The sequence below is a fragment of the Pongo pygmaeus genome, chromosome X, assembly GCF_028885625.2.
Source record: "Pongo pygmaeus isolate AG05252 chromosome X, NHGRI_mPonPyg2-v2.0_pri, whole genome shotgun sequence".
Lineage (NCBI taxonomy): Eukaryota > Metazoa > Chordata > Mammalia > Primates > Hominidae > Pongo > Pongo pygmaeus.
The window spans coordinates 123,066,415-123,073,142 of record NC_072396.2 but is presented as its reverse complement, the minus strand read 5'-3'; the positions used below and the strand labels follow the sequence as shown (position 1 = coordinate 123,073,142).

Here is a 6,728-nt window from a genome sequence, read left to right as displayed (position 1 = left end):
TTGTGGGGTGGGGGGAGGGGGGAGGGATAGCATTGGGAGATATACCTAATGCTAGATGACGAGTTGGTGGGTGCAGCGCACCAGCATGGCACATGTATACATATGTAACTTACCTGCACATTGCGCACATGTACCATAAAACCTAAAGTATAATAATAATAATAATAATAATAATAAAAGAAAAAAAAAAAAAAAAGAAGTGTAGCCAAAGGTGCCAGCTCCCTGTGGTCCTTGTTTCACACACCAAAAAGGATGACATCAAAACAAAAGGGACTTCTTATCCTCTTGTACACCGAGAAGATCACAAGGAGTTCTGCCAAGATTCAGATAAACTGCAGGTCAAGTCTTTGTCTGTGTGGTCTCTGTTGTCAGGTTGCCATGACAGAGCTGTTCCTCTGCACACAAAAGCCACAGACCCTGGGATTTGAACAGGTTCCTCTGGGCAGAGTTATTCCTCACATGCTCCTGTAGTTCACTGCAAGAGAGAAAGCACATCCTGTGTGGCTTCAGATGGGGAAGTCTATGCCTGACCTCTCTGGACTCTGTCCAATGCATGCATTTTTCCTGTTGTTTTTGCTCTGTTTCCTTTCCCTAATAAACTTTGGCAGTGAGTAAAACCTGCTATATTGACTCTTGTGACTCCTTCTAGTGAATCACTAAACTTGGGGTGGTCATGGGACCCCAGAAACACAGGAATTTTCTTTTTAACAAATGGTGCTGGAAAATTTGCACATCCATAGGCAGAAATAAACAATAAACCTATACCTAAGCCTCATACTTTATACAAAAATTAACTCAAATTTGATCTTTGATTTAAATGTAAAATTATAAAATTTTTAGAAGAAAACACAGGAGGCTGGGCATGGTGGCTCACACCTGTAATCCCAGCATTTTGGGAGACTGTGGTGAGCCGATCATTTGAGTTCAGGAGTTTGAGACCAGCTTGGCCAAAATGGTGAAACGCTGTCTCTACTAAAAATATAAAAATTAGCGGAGAGTCATGGTGCATGCCTATAATCCCAGCTACTCAGGAGGCTGAGACAGGAGAATCACTTGAAACTGGGAGGTAGAGGTTGCAGTAAGCTGAGATCGTGCCGCTGCACTCCAGTCTGGGTGACAGAGTGAGACTCCGTCTCAAAAAAAAAAGAAAAGGTCGGGTGTGGTGGCTCATGCCTGTAATCCCAGCACTTTGGGAGGCCAAGGTGGGCGGATCACGAGGTCAAGAGATGGAGACCATCCTGGCCAACATGGTGAAACGCCCCGTCTCTACTAAAAATACAAAAATTAGCTAGGCGTGGTTGTGCACGCCTGTAGTCCCAGCTACTCGGGAGGCTAAGGCAGGAGAATCACTTGAACCAGGGAGGTGGAGGTTGCAGTGAGCCGAGATTGTGCCACTGCACTCCAGCCTGACAACAAAGCAAGACACTGTCTAAAAAAAAAAAAAAAGAAGAAGAAGAAGAAAGATAAAGAAAAAAGAAGAGGCTGGGCATGGTGGCTCACGCCTGTAATCTCAGCAATTTGGGAGGCTAAGGCGGGTGGATCACCTGAGGTCAGGAGTTCGAGACCAGCCTGGCCAACATGGTGAAACCCCGACTCTACTAAAAATACAAAAATTAGCCAGGTGTGGTGGTGCACGCCTGTAATCCCAACTCCTGGGGAGGCTGAGGCAGGAAAATCGTTTGAGCCTGGGAGGCAGAGTTTGCAGTGAGCCGAGATCATGCCACTGCACACCAGCCTAGGCAAAAGAGTGAGAGACTGTCTTAAAAAAAGAAAGAAAGAAAGAAGAAGAAGAAGAGGAGGAGGAGGAAGAGGAAGAGGAAGAAAAGAAGAGGAAGAGGAAGAGAAAGAGGAAGAGGAGGAAGAAGAAGAAGAAGAGGAAGAAGAAGAAGAAGAAGAAAAAGAAGAAGAAGAAGAGGAAGAAGAAAACAGTAGAATTGGAGTTAGGTGAAGGGAACATAGACATGACACCAAAAGCACAATGCATAGAAGGAAAAAACATAAATACATTGATGAAAAGCTCACAGAACTTCTGCTCTATGAAAGACATCTGTTAAGATGATAAAAAGACAAGCTCTGGGGCTAGGCGTGGTGGCTCATGGCTGTATTCCTAGCACTTTGGAAGGCCAAGGCGGGCCGATCGCTTGAGCTCAGGCGTTTGAGACCAGCCTGGGCAACATGGCGAAACCCCGTCTCTACAAAAAATACAAAAATTAGCCAGGCATGGTGGCATGTACCCGTAGTCCCAGCTACATGGTGGCTAAGATGGGAGGATTGCTTGAGCCCAGAAGGTCAAGGCTGCAGGGAGCCAAGGTTGTGCCACTGCACTCAATCCTGGGTGACAAGATGAGACCTTGCCTCAAAAAAAAAAAAAAATTATCTGGGCATGCTGGCATGCACCTGTAGTCCCAGCTATTCGGGGGGCTGAGGTGGGAGGATCACTTGAGCCAGGGAGATTAAGGCTACAGTTAGCCATGATCACACCACTGCACTGCAGCTTGGGCAACAGAGTGAGGCCCTGTCTCAAAACAAACAAACAAACAAACAAAAAACAAGCTACAGTCAGGGAGAACATATTTGCAAATCACATCTCTAACAAAGAATATATATCCAGAATATATAAAGAACTCCCAAAACTCATCTGTAATAAACCAACCACCCAGTTTTTAAATGGGTAAAAGACTTGAACAGACATGTCACCAAAGACAATATACTGGTGGCAGATATATACATGAAAAGATGTTCAATATCACTAGCCATTAGGGATATGCCAATTAAAATCACAACGAAATGCTGTTATGCACCTACTCAAATGGCTGAAAAAGAAAACACTGATAACAACAAATGCTGATGAAGATGTCAAGAAATAGGATCTTTCATATGTTTTTGGTAGGGATGTAAAATGGTAGAGGCAGGCTGGGCGCGGTGGCTCACGCCTATAATCTCAGCAGTTTGGGAGGCTGAGGTGGGCAGATCACTTGAGGTCCGGCGTTCAAGACCAGCCTGGCCAACATGGTGAAACCCCGTCTCCACTAAAAGTACAAAAATTAGCCAGGCTTGGTGGCAGGCGCCTGTAATCTCAGCCACTCAGGAGTCTGAGACAGGAGAATCGCTTGAACCTGGGAGCCAGAGGTTGCAGTGAGCCAAGATCATGCCACTGCACTCCAGCCTGGGTAACAGAGCAAGACTCCATATCAATAAAGACAATAATAATAATAAAAAAGGGCAGAGCCACTCTAGAAATCATTCTGTCAGTTTCTTAAAAAGTTAAACTTAGGCTGGGCGTTGTGGCTCACGCCTGTAATCCCAGCACTTTGGGAGGCCGAGGCAGGTGGATCACGAGGTCAGGAGATCAAGACGATCCTGGCTAACACGGTGAAACCCCATCTCTGCTAAAAATACAAAAAATTAGCTGAGCGTGGTGACACGAGCCTGTAGTCCAACTACTCAAGAGGCTTAGGCAGGAGACTCATTTGAACCTGGGAGGTGGAGGTTGCAGTGAGCTGAAATCATGCCACTGCACTCCAACCTGGGCGACAGAGTGAGACTCCATCTCTAAAAAAAAAAAAGTTAAACATAGAATTACCATATGGCGCAGCAATCACAGCAATCACATTCCTGGGCATTTATCCCAGAGAAACTAAAACTCATACCTACAGAAAAACCTATACTCAAATGTTCATAGCAGCTTTTTTTTGTAATAACCAAAATTTAAAAATAAGTCAAATGTCCTTCAACAGGTGAATGATTAAACACACTGTGGTACATCCATACCATGGAATATTACTCAGCAATAAAAAAGGAACATATCGTTGCTACATCCAACAACCAAGATGGATCTTATGGGCATTGTGCTGAATAAAAAGGACAGTTTCAGCTAGGCACGGTGGCTCATGCCTGTAATCCCAGCATTTTGGGAGGTCGAGGTGGGTGGATCACCTGAGGTCAGGAGTCTGAGACCAGCCTGGCCAATGTGGTAAAACCCCATCTCTACTAAAAATACAAAAATTAGCCGGGTGTGGTGGCCTGTCCCTGTAGTCCCAGCTACTCAGGAGGCTGAGGCACGAGAATCGCTTGAACCTGGATGGTGGAGGTTGCAGTGAGCCGAGATCACGCCACTGTTCTCCAACCTGGGCAGCAGAGCGAGACTTGGTCTCAAAAATTTAAATTTAAATTTAAATTTAAAAAAAGCCAGTCTCAAAATGTCACATACTGTATGATTCCATTTATATAGCATTCTCAAAATGACAAAATTATATAGATGGAGCATATATAAGTGGCTGCCAGGATTAGTTGTAGGGAAAGGAGGAAGTAAAAATAAAGGGGCAGCATGAGGAACTTCCATTGTAGTAATGGAGCAGTTCTGTCTCTTCATTGTAGTGATAGTGGTCACACAAATCTATGCACATGAGAGCTACCATATGATCGAGCCATCCCACTACTGTGCATATACCCAAAAGAGAGGAAATCAGTATATCAAAGAGATATCTGCACTCTCATGTTTGTTGCAGCACTGTTCACAATAGCCATGATTTGGAAGCAACGTAAGTGTCCATCAACAGATGAATGGACAAAGAAATGTGGTAATTATACACAATGGTATACTATTCAGTCATAAGAAAGAGTGAAATCCTGTCATTTGTAACATGGATGGAACTGGAGGTCATTATGCTAAATGAAGTAAGCCAGGTACAGAAAGACAATCATCACATGTTGTCACTTATTTGTGGGATCTAAAAATCAAAACAATTGAACTTATAGAGATAGAGAGTAGAAGGATGGTGGCCGGGTGTGGTGGCTCACACCTGTAATCCCAGCATTTTGGAAGGCTGAGGCAGGCAAATCACTTGAGGTCAGGCGTTGGAGACCAGCCTAGCCAACATGGCGAAACCCCATTCTATAGTAAAAATATAAAAATTAGCCAGGCATGGTGGCACATGCCTGTAGTCCCAGCTACTCGGGAGGCTGAGGCAGGAGAATCGCTTGAACCCAGGAGGCGGAGGTTTCAGTGAGCCGAGATTGCACCACTGCACTCCAGCCTGGGCGACAGAATAAGACTCCTTCTCAAAAAAATAAAAGAGAGAGAGAGAGAGAGAGTAGAAGGATGCTTACCAGAAGCTGGGAAATGTAGCAGGGGGAAGGGCAGGAGTTAGGGATGGTTAATGCGTACAAAAAACAGAAAGAATGAAGAAGACCTAGTGTTTGATAGCACAACAGGGTGACTATAGTCAGTAACAATGTAATTGTACGTTTTGAAATAACTATAAGAGTATAACTGAATTGTTTATAATACAAAGGATAAATGCTTGAGGTGATGGATATCCATGATGTGATTATTATGCATTACATGCCAGTATCAAAACATGTCATGAACCTCATACACATATACACCTACTATGTACCCACAAAAATTAAAATAACAATTTTTTAAATCTATACACGTGAGGAAATGTTATATAATCACAAAGACACACAAAAAAAACAATATGTGCATGCCAAAACTGGTGAAACCTAATTAAGACTTCCAGTCTGGTTAGTTGCATTGTGCCAGTTAATGTTCTGGTTTTGACAATGCACTATAATTACAGAAAATGTCACCAATGGGAGAAGCTGTGTGATAGGTACATGGAACATCTCTGTACTATTTATTTCAACTTCTTTTGAGTGTATAATTATCCTAAAGTAAAAAGTTAAAAATTTATAATTCCGCTAATGAAAAATGTTAAGTATGCTTGGAACAACTTGAGTATGTGAATCCATATTTCCTTTCTTCCTTTTTTTCTTTCTTTCTTTCTTTCTTTCTTTTTCTTTCTTTCTTTCTTCTTCCTTTTTTTTTTTTGAGACAGAGTCTCACTCTGTCACCCAGGCTGGAGTGCAGTGGTGCAATCTCGGCTCACTGTAACCTCCTCCTCCCGGGTTCAAGTGATTCTCCTATCTCAGCCTCTTGAGTAGCTGGGGTTACAAGCACGTGCCACCACACCTGGCTAGTTTTTGTATTTTTAGTAGAGACAGAGTTTTGCCCTGTTGGCCAGGCTGGTCTCGAACTCCTGACCTCAGGTGATCCACCTGCCTCGGCCTCCCAAAGTGCTGGGATTACAGGCGTGAGCCACCGAGCCTGGCTAATCCATATTTTCAACTGTAAATTTTATGAAATATAAAAACAGATCAAGAAGCCTAGGAAGCCTAGGCTAGGAGGAAAAGGGAGGAGGTTGTAATTATTAAAACTTGGGGGAGGGGCTCCATGGAACTAAAACCCATACTTCTGAAAAGGGGTCATCTGCTTGCTGATGCTGAAATCTCTGAGCTTGGAAGAGGGTCCCTGTGATGCTGGGACCCAGACTTCTAAGGAAGGTCACAGACTGTTGGTGTTGTCTATGAGCAGGGCATGATGAGGCTGGTTCTTACTTTCTTACTTTTTTTTTTTTTTTTTTTTTTGAGAGGGAGTTTTGCTCTGTTGCTAGGCTGGAGTGCAGTGGTGCAATCTCGGCTCACTGCAACCTCCGCCTCCCGGGTGCAAGTGATTCCCCTGCCTCAGCCTCCCAAGTAGCTGGGACTACAGGCGCATGCCACCACGCCCAGCTAATTTTTTGTATTTTAGTAGAGACGGGGTTTCACCATGTTGGCCAGGATGGTCTCCATCTCCTGACCCCGTGATCTGCCCGCCTCGTCCTCCCAAAGTGCTGGGATTACAGGCGTGAGCCACCGTGCCTGGCTGAGATTGGTTCTTTCAA

The 6,728-nt window shown here is 44.1% G+C and overlaps 1 long non-coding RNA gene across 1 annotated transcript in view; it reads right to left on the bottom strand.

Moving 5' to 3' along the window:
• Positions 1 to 204: 204 nt before the first annotated feature.
• Positions 205 to 6,728, bottom strand: part of LOC134739006 (uncharacterized) — an 87,368-nt gene continuing 80,844 nt past the window's right edge. Inside the window, exon 9 of the long non-coding RNA XR_010125363.1 lies at positions 205 to 475. This is a non-coding gene — a long non-coding RNA (uncharacterized LOC134739006). The remainder of the gene's footprint in view (positions 476 to 6,728) is intronic.